This window comes from Bubalus kerabau, chromosome 6 (assembly GCF_029407905.1).
Source record: "Bubalus kerabau isolate K-KA32 ecotype Philippines breed swamp buffalo chromosome 6, PCC_UOA_SB_1v2, whole genome shotgun sequence".
NCBI lineage: Eukaryota > Metazoa > Chordata > Mammalia > Artiodactyla > Bovidae > Bubalus > Bubalus kerabau.
In genome coordinates, this window is record NC_073629.1 from 11245955 (window position 1) to 11263468 (window position 17514).

At 44.6% G+C, this 17514-nt stretch overlaps 1 protein-coding gene and 1 non-coding gene across 2 annotated transcripts in view; both read left to right on the top strand.

Annotated features, from left to right (window-relative positions):
* Positions 1–17514, top strand: part of LOC129654576 (gamma-interferon-inducible protein 16-like) — a 202387-nt gene that overhangs the window by 40708 nt on the left and 144165 nt on the right. Inside the window, exons 4-6 of the mRNA XM_055583883.1 lie at positions 5441–5678; positions 6060–6198; positions 6353–6515. The gene's annotated coding sequence lies outside the window, so the exon portion shown is untranslated. The remainder of the gene's footprint in view (positions 1–5440; positions 5679–6059; positions 6199–6352; positions 6516–17514) is intronic.
* TRNAR-UCU (transfer RNA arginine (anticodon UCU)) lies at positions 5725–5798 on the top strand. Its single transcript has one exon. It is a non-coding gene; the product is annotated as a tRNA-Arg (tRNA).

Here is a 17514-nt window from a genome sequence, read left to right on the forward strand (position 1 = left end):
GGAGAAAAGGTCTGGACTAGGAAGATGGGCGGAAAAGAAAGAGATCTGGGACATGAAATCTGGAGGAAGGAAAAAGAGAGCCTGGGGATGAAGGAAAGACAAAATCAAGACTCTGGAGCCAAGTGACAGTCTACTGAGATGGTGAGAGTCAAGGAGCGTGAGAGGCTGGGAAACTCAAAAAACCTTTGGGATAGTGGTTATGGAGGGCAAAGACAGAGAGGAGCAGTGGGCTGAATATGGGAGAGACCAGGAACAGTGAGCTTGGGCAACAGTTTTAGAGTAGATGGATCCAAGGGGAGATGAGAACAGATAGGGAAAGGGCCAAGAAATTGTGCCTTGCAGAGGATGGTGACTGGGTGGGAAAGGATTAGGGAATGGCAGCTGCAGAATGTGGGAAGTAGTGAAATGAACCTGAGTGAGGAGCGGTGTGCACAGAGGGGAAAGGGCGTTTAAATCAGGAAATGACTAAGGTGGATGTGCCCTGAGGAAGAAGGAGAAACTGGTGGAGATGGTGAGGAGAAGAAACAGTGGGAAGACATGACAGGGAAGTTAGTATTGAACACATGAGAAGGGGACGACTTAGAGTTAGCAATGGAGGCATGTGGGATCTTAGTTCCCTGAGGGATCTAGCCCTCACCCCCTGCACTGGAAGTTCGGAGTCTTAACTCCAGGACTGCCAGGGAAATCATGAGAGAGCCTGGATTTTAAAGAGAAGAGTGTTGAACTAGAGAGGAAATACCAGAAATTACACATTTAGGAGGAAAACCTGGGTAAAGCTGAGAACATTTTCCAGCAAATTCCCAGAAAAATCTGGTGGGATGTGTCAGCCCACTTCCTCTTGTTTTGTTAGACACTGCTCAGAGAAGGCAATGGCAACCCACTCCAGTACTCTTGCCTGGAAAATCCCATAGCCGGAGGAGACTGGTAGGTTGCAGTTCGTGGCCGCAGTTCATGGGGTCGCTAGGAGTCAGACACGACTTCACTTTCACTTTTCACTTTGTCATGCATTGGAGAAGGAAATGGCAACCCACTCCAGTGTTCTTGCCTGGAGAATCCCAGGGATGGGGGAGCCTGATGGGCTGTCGTCTATGGGGTCGCACAGAGTCGGATACGACTGAAGTGACTTAGCAGCAGCAACAGCAACAGCTAGCTTCCTCATACTTTTTGACCAAACAGAGCATTTCATATCCTTGGAGATATACTCTCTAGAATTTTCTAGTCAGCTGAAAATGATGGGAGGTAGAAGCATACAGGAAGGGGAGATTCTATCTCCAGATTCTTCAGCATTCCTCAGACCACCTCCCCCGACCCCGCACAAGAGGTTGACCTCAGTATCTCCACTGTGACCTTGAGTAATCCTTTGGAAGTCTAGCCCATTTTTGAAATAGATTGATTCTAGGTCTACTTTCCAGGAAGCTTGAAAGGGCTGGATATCCCAAGTGGGACTGAGTTAGACCCAGAATGGTGTCTGAAAGTCGAATGTTGTGATTAAAGCAAAATTGGCTCTCTATTTGTGCTCCTTTGGCTTGATTACAAGCTCAGTTATTACCTGGATTATATTACTTCTTTCTACTTAAAAGGACAGGGAAAAGATGAGGAGGGAAAAAGCAATCTACAGTCAAGCTCCTTGACTGAAAGTAAAAAAATAGAAGTTCCTCAGTCATGATCTTCCCAACCCAGGGATTGAACCCAGGTCTCCTGCATTACAGACAGATTCTTTACCATCTGAGCCACCAGGGAAGTCTTGACTGAAGAAGGAAGGAAATAGAAGGCTTTAGGAACATACAAACTTTATTATCATGGGTTAGAAAAATTCATGAGAGAAATAGACAAATGACAGGGAGCAAGGCCCAACAAAGATGCAGTGTCTGGAGAAGAACCAAAGGCCCTTTGCTTTATGGGTATGTCCCCATTGTCTTGTGTAAAGAGTAGGGAATTACAAACTGAGCACCTGTAACTTCTGCAGAGTAGGGCCTAGCCCCACAGGCCTGACCTTGCAAAACACCTTTCTCAACCTCCCTGGGAGGTGCTGACAAGGGGAATGAGACGGGCTGACTTTTAGGGGTGAGAAAATAAGATAGTTGTTGGGGACATTGGAAAATGGTATATGGAAACCATTTTGGGAGAATGTGCCCATGTTCATGTGAATGGATAAGATTTGGGACAGTGGAGAATCCCAGGGACGGGGGAGCCTGGTGGGCTGCCGTCTATGGGGTCACACAGAGTCGGACACGACTGAAGTGACTTAGCAGCAGCAGCAGCAGCAGCAGCAGGGACTAGATGAAAGTATAGTGTGTAAAGGCTATACTCTCCAAACGGTTACACTGTCCTCCTCCATCTAATATCCTTTAGCATTTAGAACATGGATTTGTTGGTATAGGTATAGGGAAGCTGTAAGCAGGGCCAAGATAGGATGTGGGATTTAATTGTATTTGTTTCTGGGCCAGCGGGAGAAGTTTCTGGCATTTATCACGTGTATCCCAGCAACACTTTATGAATGAAATAAGGTATGAGCATCACCAGTGTGTCTGTGGGGTCAGAGGGTGGTATTCAATTAGAGGTATGAGTAATGCTTGAGTCATAGATCTTTGGAGAATTCAATCAGTACAAAAATTTTTTTTGGAAGGAGAATGTACTCATCTTCTTAAGGGTTTACATAAACACAAATGACATACCTAGCTTAGAGAAGAAAAAGATGTACTGTCTTTAATCATTTTGATGGCTTAACCTTATCTTTCCTTCTCCTTTAAAAACTACCACTTCCTTTGATTGTTTCCCTCCTTATTTTCAAATTAAAAACCTAATTGAGAGACATTATTCACACTTATCAAGAAGCTTTATCTGATTGATGGATTTAAAGTGAAATAATAGACGTCAGAGAAATGTCTCTTATTTGATAAAAGCCCTTGGACAAAGTCCAGCATATTTTTGTTGATAGAGAATATAAGTGTAAAGGGTCCTGCAGAGACTCTTGTTGGGGAGGGGTGTTTCTTTGGTAGAATGGAGAGGTTGAGGTGGGGAGTAATGGAGGGATAAAGGAAGGATATTCATGAGGAAGGAGGTAACTCAGGCTAAATAGTCAAGAAGTATAACTCATGGGACAGAGGAAGGAGGGGGACAACATCTTGAAGTCTCAGCTCATCTTTCTCAATAGTGTTTTTTATTGCCCCCAGTTTACAATGAGGAAATGGAAGATTGAGAAGTTAAGTCACATTCTTGGAGTTTTGAAGCAAGCAAACTACATAGCTTGCTACTGAAGCTGGCTGTTTGGTTAGTGTGAACCTGGAAAATCAGCACATTATTTGCTGGGCAATAAGACTAATTCCATCCTCCCAGGTGGCTCAGTGGTAAAAAATCTGCCTGCCAAGCAAGATACACAGGTTTGATCCCTGGGTTGGAAAGACCCCCTGGAGAAGGAAATGGCAACCCATTCCAGTATTTTCGCCTGGGAAATCCCACGGACAGAGGAGCCTGGTGGGCTACAGTCCATGGAGTCACAAAAGAGTAAGACAGGATTTAGCAACTGAACAGCAACAAACAGCAAGACCAATTCCATCTTTTCCTGTCCGTCTTTCAGAGTAGTTCCTAGATTAGAATCTACCTATGGGATCCTTGAGGATGGGACCATGTCATTATTATCTCTCATCGATGTATGCCCTAGCCCCAAGTGTGAACATTTCAAACGGTGACTGAAGGTCTGGAGGGAGTTGGAGAACTGGGGCTGTTCACTCAGGTTGTGGGGAACACATGATCTCTTAAGGTAGTGAAGCTTTGGGCAGATCTCGGGACTGGTAGATTTCTTGGGTATGGGGCTCAATCTCTATGAAGAGCAGAGGATGTATCGTGTCTCAGAGAACACTGACTGAGTCTGGTGGGAAGTATCCCGATAACCTAGGCTTTCCTTTTCCTCGTGCCTGTGGGGCTCATGGCTGGCCTGAGCATCGAGGTTTGCATTACAAGCACGTGGGCCTCCTCATGAGTTCCCTGACTAGCACCTTGTTCCTGCCCACTCAAAGTAGTACAGTCTCTGGCCAGCACCAAGTTCTATGTGTCAGATTCTTGGAGCTGTCTAGGGTGAACGTATTAAGATTGGTGCGCCTGTGCCTCCTTGCTTTAGGTTTGTAATATGCATTAGCTGTTTTACTTTTCTGAGCTCCTCTCTTTAGGTCCTAGACAAAAGGCAAGCTTGATTGGAGTGGCTGCTTTTCCCCAGGTGTTAGACTTTGCATCCCAGCCTGACTGAATCACCTTGCTCCCTGATCCCATCACTGGGACTAGAGGAACGGGTAGGGAAGTATGAGCTATTACCCTAGGATCCAGTCTTAGAAGGGCCCTTTAAGATCTTCTGATTGAAGCCCTTCATGTTGTCATGCTGTTCCTCACTTGGCCATCGCCTGTATCTTGAGCCATAATCGGAGGCAGGGGGCAGTGACCAGAGCTGTAGCCCTAGAAGCACACACTGAGGTTGGGGAGAAGGGGATTCTGAGCAGCACTTTACTCTAGTTGTAACCTTCTGAGTGGGACTGGGGTCATGAACACTGAATCAGAGTCTTTCGATCAATGTACTGTCATTGGAAACACAGAGGCCAGTTGTCCCCTGATGTGTCTGGGAATCAAATAGGATAAGATGAGCTGAAGGTGAGGTTAGAAGGACTTAGATTAGACTTTCAGAAGGACTGGCATAGTGGAAACAGTGATTGTGGCATTGTTTTCTCTAGGAGGCTTTTAAAAATAGGAACTGTTTTATTTGATCTGGGGTAGGTATGGAAGTCTTTATATAAGGTTATGGAGTGATGGTCAGTTTGATTGTCTAGGGTCACCTCTAGCAAGCCCAAGCAGCTGAGAAATCCTCAGTCTTTAAGTAAGACAGACCTGGAGGAAAGAAAGGCAGACTTGGAGCTGGGGAAGGTGGGGGAAGGGAGGCAGGTATTGGTGGAGGGTTGCTGAAGACCATCTGTGTTTCATTACAGAGCTGCCACACTCACCCTCCCCCCGTGTGCCCTTCTTCCCACCTTCCCTCTCTGTCTCTGTCTCTCTCTCAAACGCACAGACCACTGCTCCGTCTCCACTCCCGTCCTTAATTCTAGAGAGGATGCTGAAGGAGCATCATATCAGACTCCCGTTCCTTCTTCCCAGGCTCCATAGATACAGCTCTCAAAGCTGAGGACTGTACCGTCTTCTGGAGCCCAGTTTCCCTGCCAGTCTTTGCTGCCGTTCACACTGTTTCTTTACGGAGGCAAGCTTCTTTGTCTCAGGGATCGAGGGTTTTCCTAAATCTCCCAGCTTTGCCCAGCCCCTGTCTGAGAATAGCTGGACTGGGATGAAACCACAAAGAGAGAGAGGGGTGGAGGTAGAGAAGGCTTCGGGTTTCTCTCCTGGACTGGGTGCACTCTGCTTAATTAGCATGAGAATAGAAAGACGGTCTCCCTACCTCCCTTAGGGATGGAGAGGAACTGAAGAGCAAAGACTCACGCTCTGTCCTACTCCATCAGAGATTCTGGGACTGGGGAAATGACCACTTTCACATTCCTCCGATCCTCTGCGGACCCCAGGACCCAGGGTACTGAGAAAAGCTTTGATGGAGCCGGCTGGTGGATCTCCACTCCAGATTTTCCAGCTGTCCCTGTCCCCCCACCGCTCAGAGAGCAGGATGCTGAGATGGCTCGGTGATGCAGAAGGTATGTGCTTTTTCAGTTCTGGTGCTGATGCTGTGTGTGTGGTGAGGTCTCTGTGGCGCAATGGACGAGCGCGCTGGACTTCTAATCCAGAGGTTCCGGGTTCGAGTCCCGGCAGAGATGGTCACCTGGCAGGTACCTCTTTTATTTTATATGCTGTCATGCTAGGTTGATAGTTATATTTATTCCTCTCTGGGGGCTCTGGGAAGAGAAAGAAAACCCCTTTCCTTAGGAATCCTGGACCTCCTCTCTTTTTCTGTCTCCTCCCTCTTTGTTCTTTCCCTGTTCCTCCCTTATTAATTTTCTATTGTCTAGCGAAGGCTCAGATGCCTGCTACATCTCTCCGCTCAGCCTGACACAGCCTTTGAATCCTTTGCTTCGCAGAAAAATCACTGGCAAAGAGTGACTGGGATGCCTGGCCATAGGTTTTGAAACCACTATGGCTCCATTCCTTTACCTCTGAGCACATGAAAAGGCAGATCATCCCATATGCTGATAAGGAAAAGTCCAGTTGTCCTCGAAGGTAACACTCACCTTGACCAAGATGGGTCAGGAGGTGGATGGGGTCCTGTAGAGGGTGAGGACCTGTGCTGTCTATGTCGGCTATCCTTTTGTATTCCAAAGGATAGGCTTTTGTGTGTGTGCCAAGGCTCATCACTCACTTCTTCCTCTACCAGGTGAGATGTGATCATTGTTCTTCGTCTCAGTGGAATAAACTACACAGAAGCATGCTAATTATCAGCAGGAGACGAACTTGTCCCCAGAAAGTCAAGGTCTTACACTTCAGTGGTCTTGACTGCAAAGTTCGCAGCCTTTCCTGCTTGCCAGACAGGCTTTGAGGTTTGTATCGGAATGTTCTTTTCATAATTCTTGGTTTCCAGCAAGCAGTTTTCTCACCAGCTCGCTCATCCTGCATCCACTTCAGCTCTCTTTCCCTGCTTCATCTAATGGGCCACAGTCAGGAAGATTGGGAGCTTGGTCGAATTGGTTTTCTATTTTGGGCTGGTCTGGCTCTCTCTATTTCATATTGCAGCCTCTAGTCTATTAGCTAGAGGGAACCGCCTGAGCCGGGAACTGACCTCCACCTCAGGTGAACTCGGGAAACCTGAGGAGACTCACTTCTCCTCCTGACTGCTGGGGAGTCAGCATCTCTCCAACTCAGGGCTGTGGACAGGTGACCAGAGGACATGGCCAGCTGTCACTTGTGCTCTGAAGAAGCTGGGGTGGGGTGAGATAGGAGAATCCAATCCATGCTAAGAAGTGGGGAATTGATACGGCAGACAGGAGGACTTTGGACGGAGACCGATTTTTTTCTTTTTTTTTTAGCTTGGGGACTTGTGCGCGTTTGCAGCAAGCTGAAACTCCTGAAATTCTTTTGAAGTTAGTCTGGTACTTTTAAAGGGACTTAGGAATTTTGCAATAAGAACCAATACAGCTTTACCTTCCTGAGTTACTTTGATGGAACACCAGTTCTGATATTAACTCTTTCCTGACAGCCCGATGGATATGGCCTTTGGACATGAAATCCCTGGACAGCCCTTCTGGAGCCTTTTATTTTTAGCTCAGCTTATCCTAGATCTTTTTGTGTTAAGGTCAGGCCTGAAAGGAAAAATTGGTCTGTGTGTGTGGATAGGGGTATGGGGGGTTGTATGGAAGGAGTTTACAGAAGAGGCATTTCGGAGTTTTCAGCCATAATCCAGAATATTACCTACATCTTTCTAGTCCACCCCTCACTCCCCTGCATCATTCTATTATAATGGTGCTGCTGAATGCTAACAGTTTCTAGCACTGTGAAAGTTTGGGACAAGGGTATACATTCATCATGGTTCACTCTAAGCTTTTCTTGATTCTGGAAGCTCTCTATGAATGTATTCTTTATGAAATGTAGTCTTTATGAAATTGTGGGAGCTGGGGTGGGATGTGTGCCCAAGTAGGCAGTGAATTGAGATTCGTTCAAGTGGTTGATCAGGGTGCAATGTAGCCAGCTCCTCAGGTCAAGTTCTATATCAGTGAGAATTTAACTCCACAGATAATCCCTCGAACCTGATTGTAGCTAGACAATGGTTTCCATTTTCTAACTTGGAATCAGGAGATCCTGGTTTAAGTTGAAGCTTTGCCAAGTTTCCAAGCCTCTCTGATCTTTAACTTGCTTATTTATTAAAGCAAAATTGTACTGTCCATCTTCCAAATGTGAAAATGAACGAGAAAGTCCATTGTACAGCTCTATATAGCTCTGTAGAGCTGCGTGCAAGTGTATAGGTTTTGTTAGTTTGGGGGTTGCTTTTGTCTCACTCTTCAGCATGAAGAAAAGGTGCCTGGCCAGAGAGTAGGGGAATGAAAGGCTCTGAATGATCAGCCGCTGCCTGGGACCTCCAGGGTGGCTGTATGCCACCAGCCGGGGCTGGTACTGACCTGTGCTGCCCTAACAGAGAGGATGGAATGGGCTTTCTAGCTGGTGGAGTCCTTCAGAGGGCAGAGGGCCCCTGTGTGCCTTACGTAGGTGACTTCATCTCAGCCAGGTAGGTAGAGGTCCCCACTGGCTACACCACTGAAGGGAGCTAAAAACTTCCACTTATTTAGGCATCACCCAGCTTTTAGCTCCCTCAGCCTCTGAGGGGTGATGTTTTGGGAACTTGTAGAAGAACATCACCAGGACCAGTGGCAAGATTTTCCAAATTAGTAAAAATTCCTATATATGTGCTAGCAACATTTTTCTTAACACAAGAGACAGAATTTTTTAAATTTATGAATATCATAATTATTACATTTTAAAGGTACTCAGAATATAAAATAGAAATGGGTAGATTGTTTTTTTTTTAATAAAGTCACTTCACTGTAGGACTCAAATGCTTCACAGGTGCTGAAAATGGCCATTAATTACAAAGTGTGCAGACAGGATATATCTTATTTATTATTGTATTCTCACCACTTGAAATATGGTCAGCATTTGATGGATATGTTTGAAAGAATTAATGCTGACTTACATTGGCTATAAATTATGTAGATAAAAAAGAGAAAGAGCCATAGCTCCTAGGGATCAGGAACACAGGCAATGTCTTCTTGCATGAATTCATCCACTTTACAAATATTTATCAAGCACCCACTTTATGCCACTTTCCAGGCACAGGGATCCAAAATAGCATTTCCCACTTCCCTCATGGAGTGCATATTTCTGTGACAGAGACAAAGAATAGGTAGGTAAATAATATTATGGTAGAATTGTAGGTAGAGATACCTGCTGCAGGAATCGATGATAAAAGAGTGATGTGAAGCCTGGTGGTCATGGAAGACTTTCCCAGGAGGTGGCATGTGAGTGGAGAGTAAATGAAGCAAGAGAGCTCGATGAAATCCAGATGATGGGCATTCCAAACAGAGAAACAGCAAGAGCAGAGAGCCTGAGGTGGGCATGAGCTTGGAGACTGAGGGAAAGTACAAAGGTTAGTGTGGCTGGAGCGGAGATGGTGATGAAGAGAGTCAAGCTCAGAGATTAATATGGGGCATATGGGAACTTCCCTAGCAGTGCAGTGGCTAAGATTCCATGCTTCTAATAAAGGGGCATGGGTTCAATCCCTGATTAGGGAACTAAGATCCCACATGCCATGGTAGTGTGGTTAAAAAAAAAAATTCGGGGCATGTCATACAGGATAATGTACTCAACCCCATCACAGCCAACTCTGCCTTGTGTGTTAAGTCTAGTATCTCCTCACTTTTCCTTTACTATCCTGCAATGAATTTATAGGTAATACAACTTATAATTAAAACAAATCAATAAAATTCCTTTTTTTGAAATGTAAGGAAATGTAATAAACACTATGTATTTTAATACATAAATGCCACACTAGCAGTCTTATATCTATATGAGGAATCACCTCCAATGCAATAACTATAGATGCAGATATGCAAAAAAAAGTGCAGGTATATTATAAATATCACAAAGAATATCAACCATTAGCAGTGTTGTGATTTTCCAAACTGGTACACACTTGTTGATAAATTTATGATCAAAATAAATTAAATATTCTTGCAAAGCAGGCACCATTTTGCATTCCTGAATATTTTAGGAAATTTGAAACCATGCAGAAAGCTGTATTTATATGGAAAAATGAGATAGACTTTAGGTCCAGACACCAGCAACTAGCCTTTCAGTAGGTCATTCAAAAGAAGTGCACCACATGAGGCAGGTCTTCTTTGTGTGAGATGCATCTACATATTGCAGGACACACGAATCCCAGGTTCCTTTCCTCTCTGTAGCTAGTTCAGTTCAGTTCAGTTGCTCAGTCGTGTCCGACTCTTTGTGACCCCATGAATTGCAGCACACCAGGCCTCCCTCTCCATCACCAACTCCTGGAGTTCACCCAGACTCAGTGGTACCCAATCATTACAGAAACAAAGCAAAAAAAAAAAAAAAAAAACTCCACCAAATTTTCAAATCACTGCTGCTGCTGCTGCTGCTAAGTCGCTTCAGTTGTGTCCGACTCTGTGCAACCCCATAGACGGCAGCCCATCAGGCTCCCCCGTCCCTGGGATTCTCCAGGCAAGAACACTGGAGTGGGTTGCCATTTCCTTCTCTAATGCTTCATGAAAGTGAAAAGTGAAAGTGAAGTTGCTCAGTCGTGTCCGACTCTTAGCTATTGCAGACCAAGTGGTAAGTCTTGTAGATCAAGCTTTCCTTCATGCTAATGAAAAGTCATTGGTGGGTTTGAGCAGAGGGATGGTGGGATCTGATTTATGTGTTGAAGGGTTAATTTTGACTGTTGGTAAAGAATAGCCTGTGTTGGGGAGAAGGGAACGTTTTCTGGTCTGCTGGTCACAACACCTTTTAGAAGCAGCTGGGTGTGGCACTGTGGTTCCCAAGTGACACCACTAGAAATGGAGGGTTTTATAACAATGTCCACCTACAAAAGTGATCTGTCATTTCTGGAGAGCTAGCCTGGCATGGATCATTTATAGTTTGTCTAGAAGCTAGTTAGTTTATTGTCCTTACAGTGATTCCACTTACTAGCAAAACTGTTCATTTTTGTTTGCATTTAAAAGCCATAGGAAGTGGAACCTACTCCCCTAAACATGATTTCAGTGTTTATGTCTTTTTTCAGTTCCTATAAATTGTAATGGAACAGAACATCTTTAGACGTCTTTGTGTCCTCCTTGGAAGATGTAGCTTTTTGCTTCTGTAATGTAAGGTTGTCCTATGATGGTTCTACTGAGAGAATGGACGGTGGGCGAGACACAGAGTCTTATGATACGAGAAGCGGGAGACACAAGCATAGCGGAGGAAACAACTGTTTGGGAACGACAGGGACCTGGGTCTGCATCAGCGGTCTTGCTGTCCACTTGTGTAACTTTGGGCATGCACTAGGTTTCTTGAGCCTTGGTTTCCTCTTCTAGAAGATCCAACTAATATCTAGAATTAAATAAGGTAAAATGGAAAAGGGTCTGGATAGGTAGATCCATAATAGGTGCAGAAACAAACACTAGCTTCCTTTGTTTACAGATGGTTTGTCCAACCAGCCTTCTTCAGATTGAGAGTTTCAAGCTAGTTTCTTGGAGATCGTGTGTGAGGCTCTGGGGATTTAGCCATGGACCACATGTCTCCATACCTTGAAAATGCTTGGGCGCAGTGAAGTGCTAGAGGGAGTAAGAAATGCATGATGCATCTCACAGTCATCACCACCAACAGACTGTCTCCCGTGCTCACTAGGAAGCTCTGGACTTCTCTATGGGGCTCTGAGCATAGAAGCTTGCAGGGATCATTAGTCCAGTTCTGGGAACAAGGTTTCACAGGCCCCATGGAGAGGGTCACGTGAAGTCTTTTCAACGAGGAGAAATGCTGGGCTTTAAAGCCAGGTATGAGCACCAGGGTGTCCAGAGACCAGACAGATTCCTGCGGAGCTGGGAGGAAGTAGGAGCCCAGAGGTTGGCTGCTGTGTTCCTGGCCAGGGCACTTCCTGGGAGCTGCCTGCCATGGACCCAGCCCAGTCCTGAGTTTTGGAGGAGCATCATCTGTGAATCACTAACAGCCCCTAATAATCTTCCTTTTGCTACATCTATAGTCCACTTTTGAGGAGGGCCATGGAGAAGGCAATGGCACCCCACTCCAGTACTTTTGCCTAGAAAATCCCATGGATGGAGGAGCCTGGTAGGCTGCAGTCCATGGGGTCGCTAGAGTCAGACACGACTGAGCGACTTCACTTTCACTTTTCACTTTCATGCATTGGAGAAGGAAATGGCAACCCACTCCAGTGTTCTTGTCTGGAGAATCCCAGGGACAGGGGAGCCTGGTGGGCTGCCGTCTATGGGGTCGCAGTCGGACACGACTGAAGCGACGCAGCAGCAGCATGGTTCCATCCAAAATAGCAGACAATTTAGAACCAATTATATGTATTTTGAATGAATATGCAGCTTATTTTCTTTTCTAATTATGCACAAGCTTCCAACAGTACTTTAACATTTTTTTTTTTTTACTTAACTGTGCCCCTAACAGTGGAGGAGAGTGATTTTTTTTTTTACCCCCAGATGTCAGGAAGCAGAGACTAAAGTGGTTTTTGACAAGTACAATATTTCTTTGAAGTCTTATGCTTCATGCTATATTTTAGTACAGTTTGGGGGTTCTACTTCATTATATCTGCATTTTTAGGTACATAAATAATTATCTGGCTGCAAACTTTATAGTAAAAATAGTGCCTGGCATGTCCCACATATGAGTATCTGGTATATACTAGTTATAAAAGCACAGAAATATCTTAATATTAAAAATGAGCTTGTGACCCCTGAGGATTCACTCAGAGACTCCGGGGCAGGTAGCCTGGAGACAGCTTAAGTATACAGAAATGTGACGGAGAATGAACATTCATTCAGTTACTCATTCAACAAATACTTAGTGCCTACTGTGTGCTAAGCATTGAGCTAGGTGCTGGCGGGGATGCAAGGATGAACAAAGAGAGGCACAGATTATCACGCAAATACATTGTAGAATTGCAACTACAAATGAAGAGGCAGACGATAGAGGGGAGGACGTTTATGATAGAGGGAGCTGACCTCCTCGGAGGGGCCAAGGAGAGCTTCTTCCAGGAAATGTCTCTTGACTTGACTCTGAAGATCAGTAGGAAATAACCAGGCAGAGAATGAAGGAAAGAGCTTTCCAGACAGAGGAACAGAGAGCACAGAGGTCTCATGGTGGGAGAGAGAATAAATGGCTAAAAAGCGAGTGTGGTTTGACTTCAGAGAGGCAGGCAGAAAGAGGCATGAAATGAAATTGGAGAGAGACAGGAAGCTGACCCACAGGGCTTTGTCATGACTGTAGGGGTTTTGTCTTTATCCGAAAAACAGGGCGAAACCACTGAAGGGTTTTAAGCCAAAGAATAATGTGATTAGCTTTGCATTTTAGAATGATTGCTCCAGCTGCTGTTCAGAGGACAGGGTGGAAAGGTGCCAAGACAGACACTGGAGCTGAATAGCAGTTCAGAAGTCGTTGTGAGAAGTGAGGTTAGCTTGGATTGGGCGATGGTGGTGGTGGTGTAGTTAGAGACAAGTAGATGGGGAGAAGGCAATGGCACCCCACTCCAGTACTCTTGCCTGGAAAATCCCATGGACGGAGGAGCCTGGTAGGCTGCAGTACATGGGGTCGCTAAGAGTCAGACACGACTGAGCGACTTCACTTTCACTTTCACTTTTCACTTTTCACTTTCGTGCATTGGAGAAGGAAATGGCAACCCATTCCAGTGTTCTTGCCTGGAGAATCCCAGGGACAGGGGAGCCTGGTGGGCTGCCGTCTACAGGGTCTCACAGAGTCAGACACGACTGAAGCGACTTAGCAGCAGCAGCAGCAGCAGCAGATGGGTTTTAGAGATTTTTATGAGCAAAAATGTGCAGGATTTGGTAGTAGATTGGCAATGGTACAAAGAGGAAGGAGCTGTCAAAGGGGACTCCAACATTTCTGGCTTGCCTACTATTGACCATGACAGGAAAACCCTGCAAGAAGGCCAGGTTTGGGGTAGGTGAGCTCAGCTCTGAGCTTCTAACTTTGAGGTGCTTTGAAGTTAAGAGCTGGGTCAGGGTCTGAATCAATGATTTAATTTTGGGAGTCATCTGCATGTTGGTGGAATTTGAAGCCAAAAGTGTGAATGAGATCACACAAGAGAAAGAGTAGAGTGAGAAGGACCTAAGAATGAGCTAAGAAAAACTCTACTGTTTAATGGCACAGTAGAAAAAGAGAGAAGCAATGGCAAGGGAGGTGGGAGGGAAACCAGAATATCATTTCTGAATTCAAAGGAAGGGAGCATTTAAAAGGGACTTGATTGAGTACCACGTGCCACTGCAGAGCCAAGAATAAGCAGAACTAAACTTATCCGTTAGAGTAAGATATGTGAAAGCCGGTGGTAGGTTTTTTTTCACTTTCTAAGGAGTAAAAGGGAAGAAACCAGATTGGGGTGCAGAGAGAAGGGGAAGGGAGGATGAGGAGAGAACACAGAAAGGCCACTCTTAGACATCTGGCTGAGAAGGGATGAAGGAAGGCTGGTGAGCTGGAAGGCAGGAAGAGCCAAACAAGAGTGTGTTTTTGTTTTTTATTTTTAAAACTTTTCACTTTGGAAATTTTCAAATGTAAATAAATTCAACAGAGTAGTATTATGAACCCTCATGTGCCCATCACTTGGTTTCAGCAATGATTAACTCACGGTCAAACCTGTACCTATATGTCCACCCATTTTATCTGTGTTGTCAGTGGGAGAGACTTGAGCTGTTTGAAAAACTCCTGGGGAGGAAATCACTGAGAAGGAGAATCCGAATAGTCAAGAGAAAGAAATAGAGAAGAAAATGATGCTTAGGGTTTCTGAGAAAGTGAGAGGGGCATAGGATGTAGAGCATGCTAAAAGGGAGTTGCTTTGGTGCCTGGAGAGCCACCTTCTGTCTTGCTGAAGGAAGGAAGGAGGGCAAGGTGATAGGATGGGTGCAGATGCAGATTTGCTTATTGGCATCTGGAAGATAAGACAGTTCCACCTGCTGATGCAACTGGCTCCTCCTCCTCCTCTCCCTCCTCCTTGTCCTTCTTTTGAAGGAAGTGATCATGCCATCTTCTGAGAGTAATTGGGAAAAAGAGGATGTTGGTGTTTAAAGAGACCATAGAAATCTGGGTTAGTGATTGTGGAGAGAGAGAGAATGATGATATAGCAGAGGAGGGTGGAATATTTACTAGACGGTATTAAAGGACCAATTTGGAGGAGACAGACTGGCTCTGAGAAACAGATCCAAGTTCACATACATATGTATGTATATTTGTATTTCTGGCTTGTTAGTGTGAGCCTTCATAATATGCTGTTACTCTAGTCCCCCGTGGAAGAATGTGTTCAGGTACAATGTATTTACATGTTCCACAGAGTGCATGGAACTCCACAATCTCCTGAGTGTGTAAGTAGTATATATATATGTAGGGAAGTGATTTTAATTCTTAAAATGTACGTGTGTCTAACCTGGAGAAGGAAATGGCAACCCATTCCAGTATTCTTGCCTGGAGAACCCTCATGGACAGAGGAGCCAGGCAGGCTACGGTTCATGGGGTTGAAAAGACTGAGAGACACACAGCATAGGTGTGTCTAACAGCACATTTGGAGAAGGCAATGGCACCCCACTCCAGTACTTTTGCCTGGAAAATCCCATGGACGGAGGAGCCTGGTGGGCTGCAGTCCACGGGGTCGCTAGAGTTGGACACGACTGAGCGACTTGACTTTCACTTTTCACTTTCATGCATTGGAGAAGGAAATGGCAACCCACTCCAGTGTTCTTGCCTAGAGAATCCCAGGGACGGGGGAGCCTGGTGGGCTGCCGTCTATGGGGTCGCACACAGTCTGACACGACTGAAGCGACTTAGCAGCAGCAACAGCATATTGGAGCTTGTGTTTCACATTAATTGGTTCAGGGCGCCACCTGCTGGAAATCTTACTTAACAGTACCAGCCTGGGTTTTCCAGTTTTAGATGCAAAATCTAAACTCTTTTTTTCTCTGAAGTCAGTGTTCTTGCATACAGCATTTCCCTTATGACATGTGGGCTTCATTTATTAGATACTCTTTTACTTTTTTATTTGTGTGTCAAGTCACAGACATTAAACTATGTTCTTTTCTGAGTTGCTTTTGGTCAAGGATCACATCTATCCCATTTCAGCGCATGTGTTGTCTGTAAATCTCATCCATGATCCGTATACAAAAGAATAGAAATAAAATGTCAGACTTATCTGAAACGGCATGAGGGAGGAGCAGATTATTGGCTAAAGGTGTATAAAGCATAGGAGATAGAGTCCAATTTTATCCAGATTAAGAGATGTCTTATTTAGTAATCCCTCAAATTCAGATGTTGTCTATAGTATCCTATCACAAATTCTTCTCTTCTAGGTTCTTAAAGTAAAATATGTATTTCTCCATAGTTTCCAAAGTGACCCTTCAGGAAACCAGTCTGCTATAAAGTATCCTTTTCATTGTCTATCTTAATCTGAATATATTATCATTCAAAACTTTTCTCCAAGATCTTTAGGTAACACTGTTAAACTGCTTCCAGTTTCTAGGTTTTTGTCAAATAATTCTTTTCCTTTGAATTAAATTACTCTATGGGAGAGTTCTGGGATAAATCACTCTTTTTTTATTAGTTTTTTTTAAAAAAATTTCTATTTCATTTTAAATTGGAGAATAATTATTTTACAGTCTTGTGATGGTTTCTGTCATAGATCAACAAGAATCAGCTGCAGGCATACACATGTCCCTCCCTTCTTAAACCTCCTACCTCTCCATCCCACCCCTCTAGGTTGTCACAGAGCTGGCTTTGGGTTCTTTGCATCATACAGCAAATTCCCACTGGTTATCTGTTTTACATGTGTAAATATATATGTTTCAGTACTACTCTCTCAAGTCATGCCATCCTCTCCCTCCTCCGCTGTGAACAAAAGTCTGTTTTTTACGTCTGAGTCTCCTTTGCTGCCCTGCAAACAGGTTCATCCATGCCATCTTTCTAGATTCCATATATATGCATTAGTATACTATATTTGTCTTTCTCTTTCTAACTTACTTCACTCTGTATAATAGGCCCTCGGTTCATCCACCTGATTAACACTGACTCAAATGTGTTCCTTTTTATAGCTGAGTGATATTCCAATTTGTATGTGTACCACACCTTCTTTATCCATTCTTCTGTTGAAGAACATCTAGGTTGCTTTCATGTCCTCACTATTGTAAATAGCTGCAATGAGCTAGTGCTTCAGTGAACATTGGGATACATGTGTCTTTTTCAGTTATGGTTTCCTGAGAGTGTATGTATGGATGTGAGAGTTGGACTGTGAAGAAAGCTGAGCGCCGAAGAATTGACGCTTTTGAACTGTGGTGTTGGAGAAGACTCTTGAGAGTCCCTTGGACTGCAAGGAGATCCAACTAGTCCATCCTAAAGGAGATCAGTCCTGGGTGTTCTTTGGAAGGGCTGATGCTAACGCTGAAACTCCAGTACTTTGGCCACCTCATGTGAAGAGTTGACTCATTGGAAAAGACTCTGATGCTGGGAGGGATTGGGGGCAGGAGAAGAAGGGGACAACAGAGGATGAGATGTCTGGATGTCATCACTGACTCGATGAACATGAGTCTGAGTGAACTCCGGGAGTTGGTGATGGACAAGGAGGCCTTGCATGCTGCAATTCATGGGGTCAAAAGAGTCGGACACTACTGAGTGACTGAACTGAACTGAGAGTGTATGCCCAGTAGTGGGATTTCTGGGTCATATGGTAGTATTATTCCTAGTTTTTAAAGGAGTCTCCATACTGTACTCCACAGTGGCTGTATCAATTTGCATTCCCACTAACAACACAAGAGG